Here is a 24,754-nt window from a genome sequence, read left to right on the forward strand (position 1 = left end):
GACTGGCTTATCGCGTCTTGTGCGGCGTTGTTTGCGTGCACATATCTTTTGCGTCTTGGTTGCTGGTTCGCTTTGTCTGTTTTTCCATGGAGACGCACTCCTCGGCACGCAAGGCAGCCTCAGGAGACGAGTCTCTACTATGGCGGAAACTGGAGCCGGTGAAGCCGGTAAGCGACAAAACGCGATGGCCTCGTCGCCTTTGGGCCTAGATCGCCGTGTTGTGCCTGACTTCAACGGCTCGGCTCGCGGACATGGAAGCCGCCACGCGCGCGGGTAACGCATGCGCTGGAATTGACTGATCCTCTTTTACGCGTGTCGTTAGCAGCCACCGACAGCCGCGACTGCCATCTGTGGTCATGTGACGCAAGTGTATAAAAGCAGTGTACGATAATAAAGGGGGGTCTTTCGTCACCCGTGAGCACCGTGTCCGGACTTCTTCCTTGGCCAGCTCACAGGCGCGCACTCGGCTACGCCCCCCGGCCTAACGCGACATGCTGTCAGATGGTGCAGAATCTTCCCTCGGAGCGAGGCACCTTCCATCAACGATGTCGAAGACTCATTTAATGCGGCTGCATGCACTCCAGCAACCGCCACCGCTGGACTTTGACTGCACGTCCGAGTGGCCAGCGTGGATAGAGCATTTCGATGACCACGGATATGTGACAGGACTCAACGAATGCTCCAGGGAGCCTCAGGTATGCACGCTGCTGTACACAATGGGGAGGCAAACTCGTGAAATACTCAGGCCGTTTGCACTATCCGACGAAAACGCGAGGAAATACGAGGCCGTAAAGGAAAAGTTTGACCGGCACTTTGTAAAGGAGAGCAACATTGTGTACGAAATCGCCTGTTTTCACAGACGTACACAATTGCCAGGCGAGTCAGTAAACCGGTTCGTCACTGCCCTACATGGCTTGGCGGATCATTGCGACTACGGTGAATTGAAAGAACGGATGATCCACGACAGACTGGTTATTGGGCTCCACGACGCAAAGCTGTCAGTTCTAGAAATGGATTGGCAGCTCACGCTGGCTTCGGCACTGGCGAAGGCTCGCCTAAAGAAAACTGTCAAACAGCAGCAAAGTACTCAACGAAGACAACACAGCCAGAACTCAGTGGAACTTAGTGACCACAACCCCAATGAGGACGCTGTGGTTCAACAGAGGCTCAAGGGACGTCTGCAAGTGCACCCGCTGCGTGCGCGAGAAACACCGAAGGTGCGGTGCCCTTTCTGCAGTGGCGACGCCCACCCCAGCACGGTGTGCCCAGCCAGAGCTGCCAAGTGTCACCACTGCGGAAATAAGCGACATTTCGTGAAGGCCTGCTTGAAGAAAGGGACGGCTTCCGCTCAACAAAAGGTGCGCGTTTCTTCAGTCAACCAGGACACTGGAGCGACTTCCGTGGGAGCAATACACGTAGGCAGAAACGCGCAATTTGTTCAGGTGCGCATGAATTCCGTGCCCATATTTGCAAAGGCTAAAGCAGGCACGAAAGTGTCAGTCTTACCATCAACTTTTCCGGGATTACTATCCCTACGTGTAAAAACTGATGAAGTATTGCTACCTGCCGGAGGCAGGTAAGCTTAACGTTCTAGGCAAATTCATAGCAGAGATCCCATGGAAAGGAAAAACCGTGTATCAAACATGTTACGTTGGTCAGTCCGTTACGTGACGTCCTTCTAGGATTGCCAGCAGTTGAAGCCTTGAGGACCATTAAGTTTGCTGACGCGGTCGAGTCGGGAAACTTGCAGCGCGAGGCTCGTTTTCCAGAAGTGTTCCGCAGTCTAGGCGCGATGCCAGGGCACCTACAGACTACAACCGGCCGCCGTCCCGCATGCCATAAGTGCTCCGCCCAGGCTGCCAATTCGTCTGAAGAAGTACCTGAAGCGCGAGATAGATAAAATGGAGTGTTTAGGCATAATCAGAAAAAAAGTATGGTCCCACCGAATGGTGCGGCGGTGTAGTTCCGGTTGTGAAGCCTTCGAGATACCTGAGAGTTTGAGTAGACCTCGCGAAATGGAACGAATGCGCTATTCGAGAGCGTTTTATGTTACCATCTGTTGATCAAGCTCTAAGTTCACTGTCGGGCGCGAAGTGGTTTTCAAAGCTCGATGCCACTCGGGTGCGACTCAGCAAAGACTCGGAAGCGCTAACCACGTTCCTAACGCCCTTCGGAGGATAATGTTTCTCGCGACTACCATTTGCAGTTACCTCCGCTCCCGAATACTTCCAAAAGAGGCTGTCTGAAATACTAGGTTACCTACCGGGAGTCGTTCAGGTTATGGACGATGTCCTAGTGTTTGGCGAAAGCAAAGCTTAGCACGATGAGCGTTGATGTGATCACACGCCTATCAAGGACAAAAGTGACACTAAACAGAGATATAAGGTTTGTAAACAGAGATAAGGTGCCTCAGAAAGGCTGGCCAGCGTTTCGATAGGAGGACCTATTTTCGTCAAAGGCGGCGTCATCATCCTCGGCATGTTAGTTTTAAAGGGTCAGTGCAGGGACTTCACGTGCGTTCTTCGTCGGTGGCGGCTGGTAATAAAGGGATAGACTTCAGAGGTAATTACGCTGTAGTCCGACATCCCAAGACGAGGGGAGAGGAAGGGGGGAGTGGGAAGGCGGGGAGAAAAGAAAAGCAAGAAAAGGAGAAAAAAAACGAGGGGCGGACACCAAGAGGGAAAAGGGGGGGAGAGAAAGAACAAGAAAAAAAGTAGGGGCATGGGAAGGCGTTGGGGAAGCGAGAGCTTAGGGAGCATTGAGAGGTGTCGTTGACGGCATGTTTTTGTGGCATTAGAAGAGCCGGTTAGGCGGTCAGTGTGCGAGTAAATGAACAGGCAAAGAAAGACTCTGAGTTGAAAGCGTGACTTTCGTAGCATAGCAGCAATGCGTCGAGTAATCTTGAAGTAGTTAAGATGGCGACAAGAAGTCTGGGATGCAATGTATGGCGTATCTGGAAGGCAGCAGCATGGTCTTTCAGGGGCCGTTAGTCCCAGTAGCTCAACGTAGGTGTCGTTACGGCAGTATACAGAAATGGCGATACCCTGAGTGGCTCAGGCGCCGAAAAAGGTACAATGACGTCTGCGACTTCTCAATGTGTTAGTGAGGGAGTTTCAAAAAACATATAATAGAAAAGAGACAAAAAAGGAGGGGGGAACAGGAACCGGAATGACAAATAGGAGCGTGACGTGCGCAGAAGCGGGCGGGGGCCGGTATACATGGAAAAAGGGGGGTCGTACAGTTGACAAAAATCTAAAAACATGAAAGAGTATATTAAATTGAGTAGTAGGCAAGGAAAATTTTCAGAATGGAGGAATAGGTGAGGTTAAGAATTAAGGTTAGCTGGTGGCATAATGTGTTTTGTGTCTTGGTTGATGATGTGAGAATTTCAGATTGAAGTTACCGCTTTTAAAGATTCTAAGTTGCCACGTGCCAAGTTGATTCCCGTCGGATGTAGGCAGTTAAACTTGTGTATGAGGTATGATTCCGTATATTTCCTTTCGCGAGGTGAACGGAAATTTGTTTGTAGTATATAGAGTCTTGCTTTGTCAAATGTATCACCATGTTCATTAAGGTCGCTGGCTACTGCTTTAGATAAATTGTGTTTTGTGTCTGCGCGGTGACCGTCGAGTCTTATATCAATTTGTAGTCTAGTCTCACCTATGTATTGTTTGCTACAAGTGGCACATTCTAGACAATAGACTACGTTGCTTGATGTGCAGGTGAAAGCCTAAGTTACCTTGTGCGCGTAATTTGACACTCTACTTTTTACTGTAGTAGTAGATTGAATATGTTTGCATGTAGAGCAACTGGGGTGGCCACAGGGACCGGTTCCCAGCTTCGTCGTTGTTCTCAGTTTGGCATGCACAAGAATATCTTTCAAATTAGTGTTGCGTCTGTAGGCTACTCTGGGCGGGTCGGGAAAATCTTAAGTTTCTGGTTGCTGGTGAGAATTGAGTAGTATTTACTGAGGATGTTATTCACGTTTGGTAGTGCGTTTGAGTATTTGCTAGTAAGAAGAGGCGTTGTTGTTATTGCGATCCTCGGGTGGGGCTTGAGGACCTCGGCTCGATCAAGTTTGATTGCAGCGGTGTAGGCTTTCTGAAGGTCACTGTTTGGGTCGTTCCTGTTTGATAGGGTTTCTTTAAGGTGATTGAGTCTATCCATGTAGTCTTGGTTTCCATCGCCAATGCGACGTAGTCGTGTAGCTGGGCCTTTAAAGATGCCTTGTTTGCAATGTCTCGGAAGGTGGCTCGTATATTGTAGGTACTGTTGTTTGTCGAAATGTTTCCTATACAACGTTGTCTTTAGCGCCCCATTGTCAATGTATATTGCTGTGTCCAGAAAGTTTATGCGCTCAGTTGAGGATTCTGATGTGAATTTTATTGTTGGATGAAAAGAGTTTAGCAATGCTACATATTTATCTAGACTGTTTTGACTTTGTCCCCATATTATGAGTATGTGGTGTATGTATCGAAGATATGTGTGGGGCTTGTCAGTGCAGTGCGATAGGAAACGTTTATAGAATCCCCATAAATATGTTCGCGTAGGTTGGTGCTAAAGGCGTACCCATGCTTGTACCATGTATCTGTATGTATCATCTTTCCTCAAATTTGAAGTAGGTATGTGGTAGAATTAATTCAAGGAGAGACAAGTAGACTTCAGTAGAGTGTTCCGCATTGTGTTTAGACAGCGTTTGTTTTATCGAAAATAAACCATCAGGGATTAGAATATCGGTGTACAGGGCCGGGACGTCTAGTGTTGCGAGAATTATGTTGTGGGCTAGTGTGCCTTTAGTATTAATGTCCTCTATAATTCTCAGCAGGTGCCGTATCTTGTACAAATGACGGAAGTGCTTTTGGCAAGTCACCAAGGAAGTGGTTAAGGAATGTGGAGATGCCCTCTGTCGGGGTGTTGTTGTTTGATACTATCGGGCGACCTGGGATAATAGCGGTGTATAGTCCAGTGGATGGAATTTTATGAATTTTTGGGAGGAGGTAGAAACGTCCGGCATCTTTGTTGTTTGGTTTAAGAAATTTGTATTCTGATGGTGTTATCAAGCCAACAGCCTAAAGGGATTTCTGCCTGTTGGTAATTGTCACTGTGTAGGATAATGTCGGATCGTTATCTAGCCTAAGGTAATGTTCTGGGTTGTTTAGTTGTCTGTAAGCCTCGTGCTTGTATTTTTCTACTGGCCAAATAACTATACTTCCACCCTTATCTGCCTCCTTAATAACAATGTCATTCTGGCAACTGAGCTTTGAAATGATATGACTCTCCGACGCAGTTATGTTTTTAGGTCGCTTAGATGTCTTGGATTGGCTTATAATTTCTTTACTGACAGTTTTAAGGTATATGTCAAGTTCTATGGCATGTTCTGGTTCGGGAGTCCAAGTGGATTAGGCTCTAAGTGGTTTCGTCCCGGTGTCTGGTGTGTATGCGAAAAAGTGTCTAATCCGCATTCATCGGGAAAATTCTGAGAGGTCCTTGTGAAGCTCGAATTAATTTATTGTGTTCTTCGTAGGACAAACGTTTAGGCCCTTGCTGAGTACGCCTATTTCTTTTTTACATAATCTTTTTGATATGTCTACAACATTGGAGCGGTTTAATTTTGTGTGAAGTTTCCGTAACGTCTGGTACTTCTTAACTTGAGGTCCCTCTTGTCGGCGTGTGGTGACTGTGCCTGGAAGGCTGTGTTTTGATTAAAGTTTGCTTTCTTTCTTTTGTTCTTGAACCAATTTTCTAGACTGTTTGGTGTTGTAATGCTCTAAATCTTTCTTCTCATCTGGTGTCAGAGCTATGTTCAGATGTCTATGGCTAAAACTATCGATTTGTTCTTCGCAGTGTTCCTTGAGGATATTCAAAAGTGAAAGTGAGGCATTGTGCAATGTTGTTTGCCAGTTTTCACGATGGTGTGGTGGGAGTGTTCCTAGAGCTGGTACAGCCTTCAGTGTTAGACCTTTAGCGATTATAGTTTTCTCTATGCAGATTGTGTAAGTTTTGAGATGGGAGGTGTAGCTCGCATGTTTTTGGTAAGTTTTCTAGCCTGTAGGAATTCGGTGCTTCGTGGCAGATAAGAGTTACTGATTTGGTTTGTCTGTCATTTATTTGTCTTTTTGCGGGTAGATTTGCGTGGGGTGTTTTTCTGTTCGGCAGGTTTATTACCTCATACCTGGCTTTATTTGGGCTCGGTTTCTGTTTGACTTTGTGCGTGTGCAGGCAGGCGTGTGGGGGTCTGTGTGAAAACTTCGGTAGTGGATTTTTTGTTGTCTGTTACAATTGTGTCTGTTTGAACTGTGGTTGATGTCGTTTTTGGTGTAGTGTGTGTCTTGTGGCTCTTTTCACATTCCGCTGTCTGCGTTCTAAATGTTCTCGAGGTGACTGTTGCACTTGTGCAGTGTGTGTGTGGGTGTGAAAACTTTCATTGTAATGAGGTCCGGAGGCTTGACTTCTTAAGCCAAGGCTCCCATGTTGGCACTGTCAGGCCAAGCCTTTCAGCGACATCATGGGCCCTCTGGACGGCTCTTAGTTGGTCCTGAAACAATGCGCTTTGAATCCTTTTCTCCCATTGTGTCCATTCTTCAACCATGTTGGGGAGAGTCGCGGAACACTCCGCCAGCATATGTCTGATTCCAATGATGCCATTACAATAGTTGCAGTCCATCTTAATCCCCCTCTCTGGATATATTTTATTAATGGTGTATGTTGTGGGATATGTACCTGTTTGCAATAAGCGCAGTGAGACTGCCTCAGCCCTGTTCAGTTGTGAATGTGGCAATGGGAATTGCCTGCGTCCTAAATAGTAATGCTTGGTAATGTCATTGTATTTTATTAAATGATCTCTACATTCCCTGGCTTGATGATGAACGGCTCGGTTGTGACTGTCACGGTTAGCAAGTCCTCGTGCCAAATCACGAGCAACCTCATTGAAATTTACCTGAGTCTCGTCCACTTTCCCCGTATGCGCAGGAAACCATCGGATTTCTGTTCTCATAATCCCAATGTTTTCACAAAGTTTAGCTGCAACTCCAGCTACGTAGCCTTTATGAAAACACTTTATAGCAGATTTCGAATTATTTATTTATTTATTTACAAATACTGCTATCCCATGAATTGGGACATTGCAGGAGTGGTACAGAAGGTTATACATAAACAATATTAGGAAAGTGCATGATTAAAAATGTGAGTGAAAAGGTTTACAGAGAAAACAGTACAGTATCATAGAGAAAGTACATGATTTGGCAATTCTCGCACAAAATGATCAATAGACATTTCACGTAATGTGCCATCTAAATCGTTCCACAATTCAACTGTGAAAGGAAAAAATGAAAATTTGTAGCTGTCTAAAAACTGCATAAACGGCACGATGTTAAGCGGGTTGGAACGGCGCGTAAAACTGTACAATCATTTACAATCATTGACAATCAATGATTTACAATCATTGTAAATGCAGGCCCACGTATTACTCCTGGTGGCTAGAGCAATTGCCGTTTGTCCCGCCACCATGAGGTCCTTGGTAGAAATAGTGATAGCGTCTTGCACCTTCCCTTGATAATTTCAGACAATGGCCGTATATGCTTCTTTACCTTTCCCCCAGGCAGCATCAACTATAGCTGCCAGTTGGTTCTGCTGCTCTATTTCCTGCAAGAGTGCCTTAGCTTTCGCCTTTCTCCTTTCGACATTGTATTCTGGATGCATGTTTCTGGGGAGAGGGTTGGTTCTGATCTTGTTCCTAACGTCAGTCCTTAATTATACTTCAGCTTCTATTGCGCTCCTTGATGTATTGAGTTCTACACCTATTGCCTGTAATATGTTCTTGCCAGCTCGTGATTTTGTCAATCTTTCGTGTTGCGCTAGCTGTTGGGCCTCCGCGATTTCTTCCATTGTGTCATGCGCCCCAAGACTCGTGAGTTTGTCGGTTGCAGTGTTACTGGGTATCCCTAGGGCTACTTTAACGAGCTTCCTGAGAATTACATTAGGTTTCTTAAGTTTTTCCTGCATCCATTTGAATAATCCAGCCACATAAGTGAAGTGACAGAGAGCAAAGGCGTGTATTAGCCTCAAAGCACTGTCTTCTCCTAAGCCTCTGTGTCTATTGGTAATTATGCTTAGTAACCTAATGTCTTCATCTATTTTATTCGAGATATGTTGTATTGTTCTATAGGTAGCATTGTTTCCGTCTGTGTGATACCCAAGAACCTTGATTTTTTCAACTAGCCTGATTATGGATCCTTCATGAGTGTATAAACACACTCTTGGCTCATCTTCCGGAATGTAACCTCTAGGTTTACTACCTTTTCTGCGATGTTTATTGAGCGAAAGTTCTCATTTGATTGCCGAGCATTTCAACCGCACGTCTTTCAGTGTGTTCTCTATAACATATAAACTTTCCCGTAATCTGGTTTATGTCTGCCCCACATTACCCTTGGCACTCCATATGGTTATGTCGTCCGCATTACCATATTATGTATACCCTCAATTTTTTCCAGATTTCTTGCAACCTTGGAAATTGCTAAACTGAATAGCACAGGTGAGAGCACAGCCCCTTGTGAAGTGCCCCTATTTCGCAAATTCTTAGCTTCTGATTTAAGCTCACCCAGCATGAGTTGTACAATTCGGTTTCTAAGAAATTCCTTAATCATGTTAAAAAGTATCTTACCTAACCCCATCTCCGAGAGGATGCCAAGTATTGCCTTATGCTTTATACGATCAAAAACTTTTTCCACATTCAATCCCAAAGGAGCTTTCGTATGCACTGGGCTGGCCTGTATAAGTTTGTGTTTGATCAGCAGCATAGCATCCTGAATTGACAGCCCGGCACGAAAGCCGATCAAGTTGCATGGGAGGATGTCGTTCCGCTCAACGTATTTCGTGAGTCGATTTAGGATGACATGTTCCATAGCTTTGCCTAGACATGACGTTAAGGAAATAGCACAGAGGTGGTCCAGAGTGAATTGTTTGCCTGGCTTTAGTATGAGGATAGTATTGGCTACCCTCCATTCCTCTGAGTATACCCCTTTTCTCCAACATTCATTGAAATGTTCAGTTAAATAAGAAATTGGTTCATCATCTAGATTTCTTAATATCTTGTTAGTTATTCCGTCAGGTCCAGCCGCCTATATACCATTAAGACTGTGAAGAGCCGCCCTCACTTCACTCTCACTAAAGTCCCGGTCAAGTTCTTCATATACGTCTCCCGTATTTTCGGGGCTCTCGTCTCTTTCGTTTGGTTGTATAAGTGGGACATATTTGGCGGCGAGAGTATCCATGATATCCTTCTGTGTTTTATCTTGGCTTTCCTGATGAACCAACTTAGCTATAGCTGTTCTCTTGCTTGTCCTTATTTCAGTCTCGTTGAGCAAGTGCTTGAGGAGGTTCCAGCTACCTCCATGTTTGAGTCTACCATCAGCCGAATTACATATCTCGTCCCACTGTTGCTTCACGAGGGTCTTCGCGTGATCATCAATTTCTCTGTTTAATTGCGCTATTTTTTTCTTAGGCTTCTGTTGAGTCTCTGCGTTTTCCATCTCTGTAATATAATCTGTTTAGCCTCAATCAGATGCGCCAGCCTGCTGTCCATAGCCTGCATGCGCCTTTTTGCCGATGACTGCATAATCTACCGTCCTATTCACACGACTGACGATCACTTGAAACTTCATGCAGATCTTAACCTTATCGTTAACTGGTGTAACAAATGGCTCATGACACTAAATTTACGCAGTGCGAGGTGATGTGCTTCAGCCGAAAATGTGTAAATTGTAAATATTCGTATCATGTTAATGCCACTATGCTTTCCCACAATTCATCATATAAGTACCTTGGTGTTGTTCTTACAGAGAATCTTTCATGGGCCCCACACATCACTTCTACATGCGCCAAAGCATCCCGTTCTCTTGGCTATCTACGACGCAACTTGCGATATGCCCCGCCAAACATTCGAAAACTCGCTTTCCAAACATTAATTTTGCCACAGTTAGAATTCGCCTCCCCAATTTGGTCCCCTCATCAAAATTACCTAATAAATATGACGGAAATGATACAAAACAGAGCAGCCCGGTTCATATCCCGTAACTACAGTATAAACTCAAGCATTACAAAAATTAAACTAGACCTACTGTTGCCGCCATTAGATATCCGCCGCAACATCGCTCTTCAGTGCTTATTCCACAAATACATTTACACTAATAAACGAACCCGGTTACAACTGCAAATACCCCACTCTCTTTCACGCAGATTACATAATCAGTAAAGTTTCATGCGCATATACGGTAAAACAAATGCATTTAATTCATCTGCACTACCACGTGCTTTCGTCTCTGGAATGACCTCCCTGATAACATAGCCTCCATATCTAATCCCGACACCTTCCGCTCTCAGTTACTCATGCTTTTCCCATTTAATACCGTTCACGAGTGACCAATCTAGTGTATGTTATTGTGCATTTTTGCTATGTTCTATATCATTTTCATAAACGCTATTCCTTTGCTCTGTTAACAGTAACAAGTGTTCGTGTGCCTTCACATATTGCTTTGTATTCCTAGTGCCTTCAATATTGTGTAGCACGGTAATCTTTTTATAGCACTGATCCTGTTGGAAATTTGTTCTTTTTATACCTTTACTGTTCAATATGCCCCCCTTACTTTATGCCCTGCCATAGGGCCAGTGGGGTTCTTTTGAATAAATAAATATTCTCCTCTGTCCTAATTTATTTAGTGGCCTCTTTGACGCCCTCTCTGGGCTGAATGGCCCATGTCTGAAGGGGCTCCTGCTCGGCACCTAGAGGCCCCACTTTCCTTCTGTTCGCCCTGATTTTTCTGAACTGATCCCAATCAGTAAATTTCCAGATTCAAGTTTCTTGTCTCGGTATGCGTATGGTTATGTGTATGATGTAATGGTCGCTCCCGAGATCCATGTTTCAGTTTTCCCAATTCGCTCCTCTTAAGTTGTTTACAAAGGTAAGATCTGGTGTAGAGTCCCTGCTTGTGGACGTGCCACAGCGGCAGACGTACGCCGGATCAGTAATCAAGCGTAACCCCAGATGCATGGCTAGACTCCATAACTCCTATCCCTTCTTTTTGTTCCGAGTGTATCCCCATGTGTGATAGGGAGCATTAAAGCCCCCTCCAATAATGAGCAGGGAGTTTCTGGCAACCGAAAGCACCTTGTTGAAGAGTGCTCTGAACCTCTGTCTCATGTCGTTAGGACTGCTGTAAATATTTAAACACAAAATGCTTTGCGTCTTACCTCTGTTCCTTTTAAGTATTATCGCAAATAGAATAAATTCAAACCTGAAATGTCTAAGATGAATATTATGCTCAATGTATGGCAACTTTTCGCCAATGAGGGTCGCCAACCCCATCCCCATTTATTTTGTCTCTACATGTAACTTTGCACCCAGTAAGCATAATTTCATCCGTTAAGGTTTACTGCAGCATAATTACCTTTTGCCTGGCCTCAGATGACCTGATCAGCTGTCACAGTGCTGCTATTTTGTGTTCGAACCCGCGACAATTCCATTGCCACACGTTAAATCTATGATTACTGTTTCTTGTTATTAGGTGAGGCTACCTTTCTATTACCCGCTATTTTCCTCTTTGTAATGGCCCCCGACAATGCAGGAATGGACTTTATACTATCCGCCTCTAATGGCAGATACTCATCGTCGTCATCCCCTCGCGTCTCAATTTTTCTAAGTCTTTTCTCCACCGTTAGCCTCTATTTCAACAATTTGTCCACTTAAAGTTGGTTGTTTCCACTGTCTCTCTTATCGCTTTTATTGCCTCTTTTATTTCACTGTGGACTGAGACGACTGAATCATCCTCGGAACTCGCCGCCCTCTTTTTACGGGCAGGACAGCTGGATTCCCCTGGATCGTTGCTTTTTCTTACAGGTCTATCTATTTCTACTCTAGCAGCTAGGGCTCAACTGCTCTTTCTTACGAAGCTCTACTACCTGCTTAGTCAAGTCTTCATTAGCTTTTCTTAAAGAAGTTACTTTTTTAATTATTTGCTCTATTCTGGCATCATTGTCATCGCCCACAGCAGCCGTGGCGCCCCCAGCAACCCTCGCCATACATTTTACTTTGGCAGCCCAGGTGGCCTGGATCGGGTACGACTCCTGGAGCGTGAGTGCTCCCTTTCATCGGGGCGATGGTTGGGCGCCAGCTGTTGCGCCTCCGACGACCGTTTACGACCGAGTACTGTTGCGCTCTCTTCGAGGGTGTCGTTCGAGGTCAGGGATTTGAAATCTTTGCTTACAAAACTTGTCGCCGGTAGGGTGATCGCCTTCACAAAATTTATGCTTAGATACACACACATGTTCATCTCCTCGGTTGCGAGTTCTACATCCCCTGCACAGAACAAAGTCAGGTGTTGGACACACGTCAGAGCGGTGCCCGACCCTTCCGCAGGTGAAGCAGACGTCGAATTGCTCCCTGTAAAGGTAGTATCTCACTAGTGTGGATCCGTACCTGACAAAATTGGGCACTTTGAGTACATCGAAGAGTGCAATTACCGATCGCGACGTCTTGATGCGCTTGGCAGCCAGCGCAAGCGAGTCTCTGATGTCCACTCATCGGATGACGTCTTTGCATGTGGCATGTGGTACCGCTTCGTATACATTTACCTCGTATTCCGCTCCGATAATCGTGAAAGACTTGATTCTAACGTACTTCGCAGATGTTCGGGCTTAGGTGTGCTGAATACGATGATATCTTGAGTTAAGTTTGGGCAGACAACATCTTCACGGGCCTCCTATTCCGTTAGGCCGCACGCCTCGATGACTGCGGAACCAGTCGTGGTGGCGCTCACCTCGTTCAAATTGAGCCCTCCTCGAGGTCGCATAATCATCTTTCTGTGCTTCTCAGGCACTTGCGGCATCCTCGAATCTTTGATAATCCGATGCTTAACCATTCCACCGACGGCGGTTTCCTTGACGCCATGCTCTCCCTGATTACGTGGCAATGTGCTCTCCTCATTCACAGCCTTTGTGCTAGGTTGTGATCTTCGGCCAGCCACTACTTGCAAGCAGAAGTTGTCTTCAGCATTGTTTCCTTCATTTACATCAAAATCTTCATCTTCCATGAGTGTATCCGCCATGCCTGCGGGTCGGCGGGCTTACTAGGCCCAACAAAGGCCCTACTCCTCACTAAGCTTAGCTCCGCTAAGCTCAACTCGGCGTGTAGGAGTAGAAAAAGTTCCGTAAAATTGTGAAAATACAAGCCCCACCTCGAATCTTGGCGTCAGTCGATTTACCGTCGCTTCGCGGATCCAGTGGTATGCTTCTTTTCGTTGTACTCTCAAAATTGGCGAGAGGAGCATGGAAAACGAAATGGAGCCGATGCTTCCACGTCTGCACTGCTTGGCGCTTCTTCATCCCTCCCACTTGTGCAGTGGCTTGTTTCACATTCCGCTGTCTGCGTTCCGATTGTATTGAGGTGACTGTCGCAGTTGTGTTCGCGGTGGCAGGCTCCGCAGAGTCGGTGGGCGTGGTATTTGAGGTGGATTTCAACAGTGTTTTTTCTGTACTTGTCCTTAATAAAGAATTTGATGCGTTGGGAAACTAGCTTTACTCGTCTGCGGTTTAAGTGGAAGCCGTCCCAAGCTAGGTGCTCGTGCGGTGCTTCGTGTATTTCTTCGTGGTGCATCTTGTCAACGTTCTTGTGGAAGTGTTCCAAGTTGAAAATTGAGTTGAGCTTGTTACTCTCCTCATTGCGCTTCATGAGTGCATCAGTTTGGTGGATTAGTGGGCGGTGTTTGTTTTGTAGGTGGGGAGCGACAGTTGTTATTGTTGTATGTGCGTTTGGGCGAGTGGCTTGGATAGTTCGCATTACGACGTTCATTGACTCGATCGTGTCCGCGGCACTTTGTGTACTGACGTTGTTTGCGCCTACATTGATAATGAAGTGTTTAGTGTCAACTGGCGTATCACAAACTAACGGGAGAATATCTGATGTTTGCGCCCCACTGTGTGGGCCTGTTGGAAAGTGTTCCTTCAGGTATCTCCACTGCCTGTCACCAAGGACTGCTACATGGGCAAAGGATAGCAAGGAGTACTTACCCTGTTCCCTCATCGTCAGCTGGCATGGAACTACAAAATCAAGAAAGGGGCTGTAAGATAGAATAGCCCACTCTGTTACAAAGTTTGTAAACAGGGATAAGGGATAAACACGGATAAGGGACATGGTCAAGACAGCCTAGATAAATATGTAGTATTTCTAAACTCCTTTCATCCAACAATGAAATTCCCATCAGAATCCTCAACTGAGCGCATATACTTTCTGGACTCAACAATATACATTCACAATGGGGCGCTAAAGACAACGCTGTATAGAAAACATTTCGACAAACATCAGTACCTAGAATATACGAGCCACCATCCCAGACATTGCAAACAAGGCATCTTTAAAGGCCAAGCCACACGACTACGTCGCATTTGCGTTGAAAGCCAAGACAACATAGAAAGACTCCATCACCTTAAAGAAACCCTATCAAACAGGAACCACCCAAACAGTGAACTTCAAAAAGCTTACACCGCTGCAACCAAACTTGATCGAGCCGAGGTCCTCACGTCCCGCCCGAGGATCACAAGAACAACAACGCCTCTTCTTGCTAGTAAATTCTCAAACGCACTCCCAAACGAAAATAACATCCTCAGTAGATACTACCCAATTCTCACCAGCAACCAGCAACTTAATAAATTTTTCCCGACCGGCCCAGAGTAGCCTACAGAAGCAACACTATTTTTAAAGATTTTCGTGTGCATGCCAAACTGAGAACAACTACGAAGCTGGGAACCGGTCCCTGTGGCCACCCCAGTTGCTCTACATGCAAACATATTCAATCTACTACTACAGTAAAAAGTACAGCGTCAAATTACGCGCGCAAGGTAACTTAGGCTTTCACCTGCACATAAGCAACGTAGTCTATTGTCTGGAATGTGCCACTTGTAGCACACAATACATAGGTGAGGCTGGACAACGAATTCAAACAAGACGCGACGGTCACCGCGCAGACACAAAACACAATTTACCTAAAGCAGTAGCCAGCGACCTTAATGAACATGGTCATATATTTGACAAAGTAAGGCTCTAAATACTACAAACAAATTTCCGTTCACCTCTCGAAAGGAAATATACGACTTCATACCTCACACAAGTTTAACTGCCTACATCCGACGGGTACCAATTTGGCACGTGGCAACTTAGAATCTTTAAAAGCGGTAACTTCAATCTGAAATTCTCACATCATCAACCCAGACATAAAACACATTATGCCACCAGCTAACCTTAATTCTTAACCTCACTTATTCCTCCATTCTGAAAATTTTCCTTGCCTACTACTCAATTTAATATACTCTTTCATGTTTTTAGGTTTTTGTCAACTGTACGACCCCCCTTTTTCCATGTATACCGGCCCCCGCCCGTTTCTGCGCACGTCACGCTCCTATTTGTCATTCCGGTTTCTGTTCCCCCCTCCTTTTTTGTCTCTTTTCTATTATATGTTTTTTGGAACTCCCTCACTAACACATTGAGAAGTCGCAGACGTCATTGTACCTTTTTCGGCGCCTGAGCCACTCAGGGTATCGCCATTTCTGTATACTGCCGTAACGACACCTACGTTGAGCTACTGGGACTAACGGCCCCTGAAAGACCATGCTGCTGCCTTCCAGATACGCCATACATTGCATCCCAGACTTCTTGTCGCCATCTTAACTACTTCAAGATTACTCGACGCATTGCTGCTATGCTACTAAAGTCACGCTTTCAGCGCAGATTTTTTTTTGCCTGTCCTGTTACTCGCGCACTGACCGCCTAACCGGCTCTTCTAATGGCACAAAAACATGCCGCCAACGACACCTCTGAATGCTCCTTAACCTCTCGCTTTCCGGACGCCTTCCAATGCCCCCTTCTTTTTTTGTATTGTTCTCTCTCTCAACCCCCTTTTTTTCCCTCTTGGTGTCCGCCCCCCTCCCGTTTTCTTTCTCTCTCCTTTTCTTTTTTTTCTTTTCTCCCCGCCTTCTCACTCCCCCCCTCTTGTCCCCTCGTCTTGGGAACGGCGCTCACAGATATCGGACGACAGCGCTCATTACCTCCGAAGTCTCTCCCTTTATATCCAGCCGCCACCGAGGTAGAACTCACGTGACGTCACTGCACTGACCCTTTAAAACTAACATGCCGAGGATGACGAGGCCGCCTTTGACGAAGATAGGTCCTCCTATCGAAACGTTCGCCAGCCTTTCTGAGGCACATTATCCATCTTTAGAAACTTTATACCGCAGTGTGGTATTCCATCTGTCCGCCCCATTCTTCATTTTGGACTAAACAGAGAGGAATGCTTATTTGGAGTTCAGCAAGTACACTTTTTGGGTCATATTCTGAATGAAGAAGGCATTCATCCTGATCCGGTGAAGCTCAGTGCTATCAAAGATTTGAGGCAGCCCAAAAACGTACCTGGGCTTAGAAGCATTCTGGCCATGGCCAATCATTTGTGCCGCTTCCTGTCACATTTAGTCGAAGCAACGGCTCCGATGCGTGGTCTTTTGCAGAAGGATAGAGACTGACCCCCGTATTCACAAACGCACCTCGACTTGACCCTCCACTCGAAATGCTTCTTGAGGGCGGTTTTTCATTTCACAAATCGCCCTGCACTTGCAACGCGCCTTGAGTGAAGGAAAGCTCAAGCGCTTTACTCCAGAATCTCAAGGTAGCCTCGCAGCTACCTTGAATCGCTCCTCGAGTGAAGTTAGTGCGTAAACATGGCTGACTTGCGATCTGTCGCTCGCCTCGTCAGCTTTTTCCGATGGACGCCAGTTGCCTCCGTAACTTTTCTTGGGTTAACCGTGCTGCGCATTCTCAAGGGCTACGTTTTAGGAACTGGTGCCGTCGTCTGAAGCGCATCGGCAACGAAATCGTTTCACTGCGGCGCCGAGACAGATCGGTCGTCCTGTCAAGAAAACTGCGAGCTAGTGCAGTGACTGCCGTCTTACTCCGTGCATGAGCCAACTGATGATCTGCACACGGGTATTCTTCGTGCCAGCGCTCCGAAACTACTATCGGCGTCAGTGCATTCATGTGTTTCTCGCGACTCATCGTAGAAAGCCGCATCAGTTCAAGCACGGCGCGATACATAACTGCGGCGGACTTCGAACTTGTAAAAAGAAAACAGCTACGAACATTCCCGTTATTAGTGCGTGTATTGCCTGTGTGCTTGTGTTGCCTGCGCGAGCGCCGTAAGTCGCCCCGTCGGCGCTGTTTGTACTCAGGCAGATCATCACTGCCTACGCTAATCGAAGGACGGCGAAGCACACCGCAGCAAAGCGAGCATCTCTGTAAACGAGCAGGTGAGCTCACTTTAATTTTTGCAATTTTCTTTAATTTTATGCGGCTAGTTGCGCTAAGGAAAATAAGAAATGTACTGTAATTTCGCACAGACCATGTGCGGTTGGTGCAATTTAAAGTCGTAAGCAATAATTAGTAATCCTTGCTTCAAACCATTCACTTTAATTAGCTTGTCATCCCTATGAAGATTCGAGCTCAACGAGGAAGTCACCGACCATGAAATGGCATTCAGAATTATACCTGCACGTATACACAGGTTAATGTAATGTTTTGTTCGCATAAAAAAGACAGAATAACAATACAACAGAGTGGAGTTGTTGTACATCACACCATTTTTTATTCCGATAAATGAAGGTGTAGTAATGTAGGGACAGCTCCTAATACAGACAGTGCTAGCAAGTGGTAGCAGATATATCTCGTACACCTTTCTTGCGAACATCCCAGCTCTCTATAGGGTTCATTATTTAAGTGTTAAGTGTTAGATCGCTGTATGTCGGGACCAGCAGAAAAATGTTTTTTTTTCTTGCAAATAAAAATAAATAAAAACAGTATGAGCTAATTAATGTAAAAAAAAATATCGCGCTCTGGAACACAAATTTATTAAACGAATGTATTATTACGAAATGTAAACTAAAGACAACGAATACAGTACCTAAGCTAGTGTTCATGGACCTTTTTTAACGTCATTGTATGTTTATTACCAACCCCTTCTCTTATGCAGGAACCAGGTTGCCAACAAACGCACGAAGAGCAACTGCCTTTCCAACTGTGCTGTGTGTGCTGCGTATGCATTGGTGTGCAAGTGGAGGAGAGGTCCAGTTAATGTCCTGCTGCACTATAATAGCCGTCGAAATGTTCTGCTTAAGACATCTATCACTTTTCAGATATCCTACCAGCTCAAACATCAGCACTAAATGCAGTTTGACTGCATGAATTTGCCTTCATAGACACGTTGTAGCTGAAGTCATTGCAGTTCTCATCTAGTTGTCCTTTCTTCAGTCATATATATTAAGACAGTATGTACACCTTAATAATTTCTGGTCAATTGAAGTGCCAATTTTTTTCTAAACCAATAAATTAACATTATTCTCGCCTTATTGTTCTTTGATAGTATGCAATACAGCGTGAACTCTTATGCTGCAAACAGAAGCAGTAATGAAGGAGGATTAAGAAAGGGGGTTAACCGAGGGGCGCGATATTTAATAATCATATCATGAGAAGCCAACAAGCAAAGTCACCAAATACAAGATAGGGAAGATTACTTGTACTTACTAATTGAATGAAAGAAATAAAAAATAATGGCAATGAAAGTGGATAAAGAAACAATTTGCCGCAGGTGGGGAATGATCTAGTTCTAGTAGTAGTAGTAGTAGTTCGTTCTAGTAGTATAATATAAATACACAAGAAAGTGGATGGAAAAACGGCGCCGTGGTAGCTCAATTGGTTAGAGCATCGCACCCCAATGCAAGTTGTTTTCTCATCCACTTTCATTGGCATTAATTTGTCATTTCTTTTATTCAATTAGTAAGTACAAGTAATTTCTCCTATGTTGTCCTTGGTGTCTGCGCTTGTTTGTTTCCAAGGATATAAACAGAAGGAGTAGTACTGCTGACAAATATATTCTAGAATAAAACACCATCTCTGTTCAAGACAGTAGCCTGTCGGGTGTAGCCACCCGACGGCATGCACTGATAAATTCTTGTAGAATATATGCTGTTTCTACCCTGCTTCTAGTTTCAGCTTAAGATAAATTATGACGGCCCAAACAATGAGTTTCTTCCATTGGATGCGGATGATTGTTGGCTTCAATGGGGCTTGCAGAACTTCAGCAATTGACCCAGGTGCAACACCCAGGGTAGCAGCGTGTCTTGTGGGATCCCAAAATAGGCCGAATGGTGATGCAGACTGTCACAATGACAATGCTGAAAAATACAGTATAGAGCGCATTACTACCGTTATTTCAGAAAAGCTGAGATCAACCACCAAAACTATGCCATATTTTTTTAATCTACACTTGCTCATGCTAAAGTAGCTTCAGCATGCCACAAAATACTGTAGTGTTGGCTACAAAGGCTACGAAAGTATTGCTTCACAAATTGTGGCCAGCAAGAAGATCCTGTCACAGCTGCAACGCACCACGGGCAACTGATGACTTCGCCCAGCATATTCATGCTATTTAAAACGAAAATTATATGACAGCTGAAGGGGAATAAAAAAATAATTTGATTTCATTGTGACATGGCTGTGGTTCTAAATAACACGGTGTCCATTTCGACATTTTGTGAATGTGGGGACACGTAACATGAATATTTTTACAAAGTTTATGAAAATAAGCAAAGACTAATTACCGGGTAGGTTAGTCGAGTACTTCTTCAGCACCTAGCTTCTTTCAGGGAAGCGAGCTGGTGCAATTCCAACAGGCAGGCACCATATCTATCGATGCTTTCAGGTCTGCCAGAAGCTTTACTGTGCAGCACAGGCGTTGATTTTTTAATCAGCTGGTCCTTCCAAGGCCCACATCCTGCACCAGAATGCCAAAACTTTTATGTAGACAGGGCGCTCGCGCGCTTAGTAAATTCAGTATACCTAAGCAACGGAAATGAAAGGACGTAGCACAACTAAAAATATGTCGGCATTTAAAAGCACAGTTTATGGAACGTGCATCAGCTGCTACCACATAGCACACTGAAAAAGTTAAGACAAAAAAACAAATGGCGATGACGAAGTATTGACAAGTGAATTTTTGGAAGATTAAACATTGCGTAGCGTATATGTGAGGTGAGGAAGCACAGGAAATGCAGGCACCAGTGCTGGTTCGTTGACCATATGCGCTACAAGTTGAGCAAGCCGACTGACCACCACGGCTTCTAAAACAAAGTAGAGGACTCAAAAGACGCTTGTTCTTTTTGTTCAACCTGCCGGAGCTACGCACTCAACCATATACGTATTCTGCCATATGTATACTATAACTGCTTCTCCTCTACCGAAAGATTTCATACCCAATACTGTAATGATCGTTGGATGCAGGCGCCGATCCGTACCTTTTACATTTTCGTTTAAAAAAGCGAAACCAACAACAGATTGTCGTGCCGAAACTTCCACAAGTTCCCATTAGCAAAAAAAAATATATGTTTTGCACAAGCTTATGGTGCCTCGAATATGTTTCAGGTACTAATTAATGCCCGCAGCATGAGCAACTGAAGTCAATCATTCTTGTGGCTTATCGACAGCGCAGCGGCAACCTCAAGAAAACCGCATTGACATACTGTGCTTCCATGAAAAAATGGCTAGCTCACCCATATTTTCTGTCCTGCTGTTGCTTTCAGCAAACCCACAGCACCACTCGGTCTTGAAGGTAAACAAAGCTGCCCATCGTCCGTTCCATCTGTGGCCTCAGAAGTCATTCAGGCTCGGTCACCATACGCACAAGGACAAAAGCACCCATCATAACCGCGATTAACAACCTCAGCGTCAGTCACCAATGAAACACTAGGAAACAAAGAGCAGCGGACAAATACCGGCGCAATTTATCTTGGTTCTCAGCCATGCGCCATGCTCTCAGCTGTTGGGATGCGATTGTTGCCAGACCTCAAAGACAGCTCCCGCTTGCTCTATCAGTCGAACGCTCACAGTGGCAGCGTTGCCGAGCTAAAGTTATGCATTGCGCCGTGTAGTTCTTTGATTAGGATGACGAATGAACTGAAACACAAATTTGTCTTAAATAGTGGGACTTTTATTAAGCACATTGAAGAATAGTCTCGATATCAGGCACTTTTCTCGGTCGATACACTTCACTTGAGTCGAGGGCGCATTTTCAAGGCGTTCCTTGGCGGAGGAAAGGTGAAGTAGTGTTCATGAAACGCAACGGCGCCGTGAGTGAAGAGAGAGAGAGAGAGAGAAACAACTTCATCGAGCCGAGCTCGACATCTTCTTAGACGCCGTCGATGGAAGTGGTCCCTCTTCACGGGACCCATATGCTTCCCTAGCCGCCTGGCCCCTGGAGATCAGGACGAGCTGGTCTTCCAGGGCGGTGCTGGTTAGCAAGGTCTCCCATCGCTCGGTAAGGGTGGATGAGGGATGGGGTAAGGTAGCGGGGCAGTTAAGAGGTGGGGGGATCGCCTTGATGAAATCGCATACTCCAATGACGTGTTGGAGCGTGCCTAACTGAGTTTTGCAGAAGTTACAATCCTTGTCGTACCTTTCCGGGTACATCTTGTTTTGAAGGTAAGGGTGCGGGAATGATCCTGCCTTGAGTGAAGGAAGCCCCGTTGCCTCGACTTGGCTGAGTCGAGGAGCAGCTTCAAGTGAAGGCGTGTTTAAGAATACGGGGGTGAGTCTGGGACAGCACTCGGGAAAAAGCGTTCCAAGAACTCAAAGAGCTTATTTGTTCAGCGCAGTGCATGGCTATGTACGACGCGTCGCTACCAACCACTCTTTCAGCTGTTGCATCGTTTTTCGGTCGGGGAGCAGTTCTTTTTTTCAAAAGCAAAAAGACGGGCAACATGCACCAGTCGCATTCGCTTCTCGTTCGCTCACCGAAACCGACCAATGATACTCCAGGATCGAAAAGGAAGCGCTGGCGTTGACATTGGCAGCGGGAACGTTTGATAAATGTTATCACGTGGTAGTGACGTTAATGAACACAGTAGCGATACTGTGAAAGACAAAACTAGCTTTTATTGGGCGAACCTGTGCCCACAAAGGCAGGCTACACTTAAAGCACAACGATAGCGGCGAACACAGTCGGCGATCGTCGAAAATCTGATCAGCAGGTCAAGAGCGTCGGCTTTTATAGAGCAGTCGTCGAATGTTCCAGAGTAACCACTGGGACCCGCGTGTCTTCCACAAAGTTCTACACTATTCGCGTCGCGCATACGTGTAATCAGATTACACAAGTTGCGGGGAAAGACAGCGGAGGGAACCATCGATAACATTCCAGAAACTTCTTTTACTTGCAGGCGCGTCCTGCGCTGTGGCATGACATTTGTTAGGTGGTGAGAAGTAGTCGCCCGATAAAGATAAAGAAGTACACGTGTCATTTATATACGTGGTCTGGAAGTTGTTTTTGAAACTGACCACCCCCCGTATTCTTAAACACGCCTTCACTTGAAGCTTCTCCTCGACTCAGCCAAGTCGAGGCGACGGGGCTTCCTTCACTCAAGGCGCCGTTGCGTTTCATGAACGCTACTTCACCTTTCCTCCGCCAAGGAACGCCTTGAAAATGCGCCCTCGACTCAAGTGAAGTGTATCGACCGAGAAAAGCGTCTGATATCGAGACTATTCTTCAATGTGCTTAATAAAAGTCCCACTATTTAAGACAAATGCGTGTTTCAGTTCATTCGTCTTCCTAATCAAACAACTACACGGCGCAATGCACAACTTTAGCTCGGCAACGCTGCCATTGTGAGCGTTCGACTGATAGAGCAAGCGGGAGCTGTGTTTGAGGTCTGGCAACAATCGCATCCCAACAGCTGAGAGCATGGCGCATGGCTGAGAACCAAGATAATTTGCGCCGGTATTTGTCCGCTGCTCTTTGTTTCCTAGTGTTTCATTGGTGACTGACGCTGCGGTTGTTAATCGCGGTTATGATGGGTGCTTTTGTCCTTGTGCGTATGGTGACCGAGCCTGAATGACTTCTGAGGCCACAGATGGAACGGACGATGGGCAGCTTTGTTTACCTTCAAGACCGAGTGGTGCTGTGGGTTTGCTGAAAGCAACAGCAGGACAGAAAATATGGGTGAGTAAGCCATTTTTTCATGGAAGCACAGTATGTCAATGCGGTTTTCTTGAGGTTGCCGCTGCGCTGTCGATAAGCCGTTTCCGATGTACACAAGCATGATTGACTCCAGTTGCTCATGCTGCGGGCATTAATTAGTACCTGAAACATATTCGAGGCACCATAAGCTTGTGCAAAACATATATTTTTTTTGCTAATGGGAATTTGTGGAAGATTCGGCACGACAATCTGTTGTTGGTCTCGCTTTTTTAAACGAAAATGTAGAAGGTACGGATCGGCGCCTGCATCCAACGATCATTACAGTATTGCGTATGAAATCTTTCGGTAGAGGAGAAGCAGTTATAGTATACATGTCGCAGAATACGTATATGGTTGAGTGCGTAGCTCCGGCTGGTTGAACAAAAAGAACAAGCGTCTTTTGAGTCCTGTGCTTTGTTTTAGAAGCCCTGGTGGTCAGTCGGCTTGCTCAACTTGTAGCACATATGGTGAACAAACCAGCACTGGTGCCTGCATTTCCTGTGCTTCCTCACCTCACATATACGCTACGCAATGTTTAATCTTCCGAAAATTCACTTGTCAATACTTCATCATCGCCATTTGTTTTTTCGTCTTAACTTTTCCAGTGTGCTATGTGGTAGCAGCTGATGCACGTTCCATAAACTGTGCTTTCAAATGCCGACATATTTTTAGTTGTGCTACGTCTTTTCATTTCCATTGCTTAGGTATACTGAATTTACTAAGCGCGCGAGCGCCCTGTCTACATAAAAGTTTTGGCATTCTGGTGCAGGATGTGGGCCTTGGAAGGACCAGCTGATGAAAAAATCAACGCCTGTGCTGCACAGTAAGGCTTCTGGCAGACCTGAAAGCATCGATAGATATGGTGCCTGCCTGTTGGAATTGCACCAGCTCGCTTCCCTGAAAGAAGCTAGGTGCTGAAGAAGTACTTGACTAACCTACCCGGTAATTAGTCCTTGCATATTTTCATAAACGTTGTAAAAATATTCATGTTACGTGTACCCACATTCACAAAATGCCGAAATGGACACCGTGTTATTTAGAACCACAAACATGAAACAGCCATGTCACAATGAAATCAAATTATTTTTTTATTCCCCTTCAGCTGTCATATAATTTTTGTTTTAAATAGCATGAATATGCTGGGCGAAGTCATCAGTTGCCCGTGGTGCGTTGCAGCTGTGACAGGATTTTTTGCTCCCCACAATTTGTGAAGCAATACTTTCGTAGCATTTGTAGCCAGCACTTCAGTATTTTGTGGCATGCTGAAGCTGCTTTAGCATGAGCAAGTGTAGATTAAAAATATGCCATAGTTTTGATGGTTGATCTCAGCTTTTCTGAAATAACGGTAGTAATGCGCTCTATACTGTATTTTTCAGCATTGTCATTGTGACAGTCTGCATCACCATTCGGCCTATTTTGGGATCCCACAAGACACGCTGCTACCCTGGGTGTTGTACCTCGGTCAATTGCTGAAGTTCTGCAAGCCCCATTGAAGTCAACAGTCATCCGCTTCCAATGGAAGAAACTCATTGTTCGGGCCGTCATAATTTATCTTAGGCTGAAACTAGAAGCAGGGTCGAAACAGCATATATTCTACAAGAATTTACCACTGCATGCCGTCGGGTGGCTACACCCGACAGGCTACTGTCTTGAACAGAGAT

The 24,754-nt window shown here is 45.4% G+C and overlaps 1 protein-coding gene and 1 long non-coding RNA gene across 2 annotated transcripts in view; both read left to right on the forward strand.

Moving 5' to 3' along the window:
- Positions 1 to 24,754, forward strand: part of Asator (tau-tubulin kinase asator) — a 364,070-nt gene that overhangs the window by 81,507 nt on the left and 257,809 nt on the right. The gene's annotated exons all lie outside the window — the stretch shown is intronic.
- Positions 22,835 to 24,606, forward strand: LOC129386024 (uncharacterized). Its single transcript, XR_008613506.2, has 3 exons — positions 22,835 to 23,075; positions 23,863 to 24,035; positions 24,470 to 24,606. It is a non-coding gene; the product is annotated as an uncharacterized lncRNA (long non-coding RNA).

This window comes from Dermacentor andersoni, chromosome 7 (assembly GCF_023375885.2).
Source record: "Dermacentor andersoni chromosome 7, qqDerAnde1_hic_scaffold, whole genome shotgun sequence".
In the NCBI taxonomy this organism is placed as follows: Eukaryota; Metazoa; Arthropoda; class Arachnida; order Ixodida; family Ixodidae; genus Dermacentor; species Dermacentor andersoni.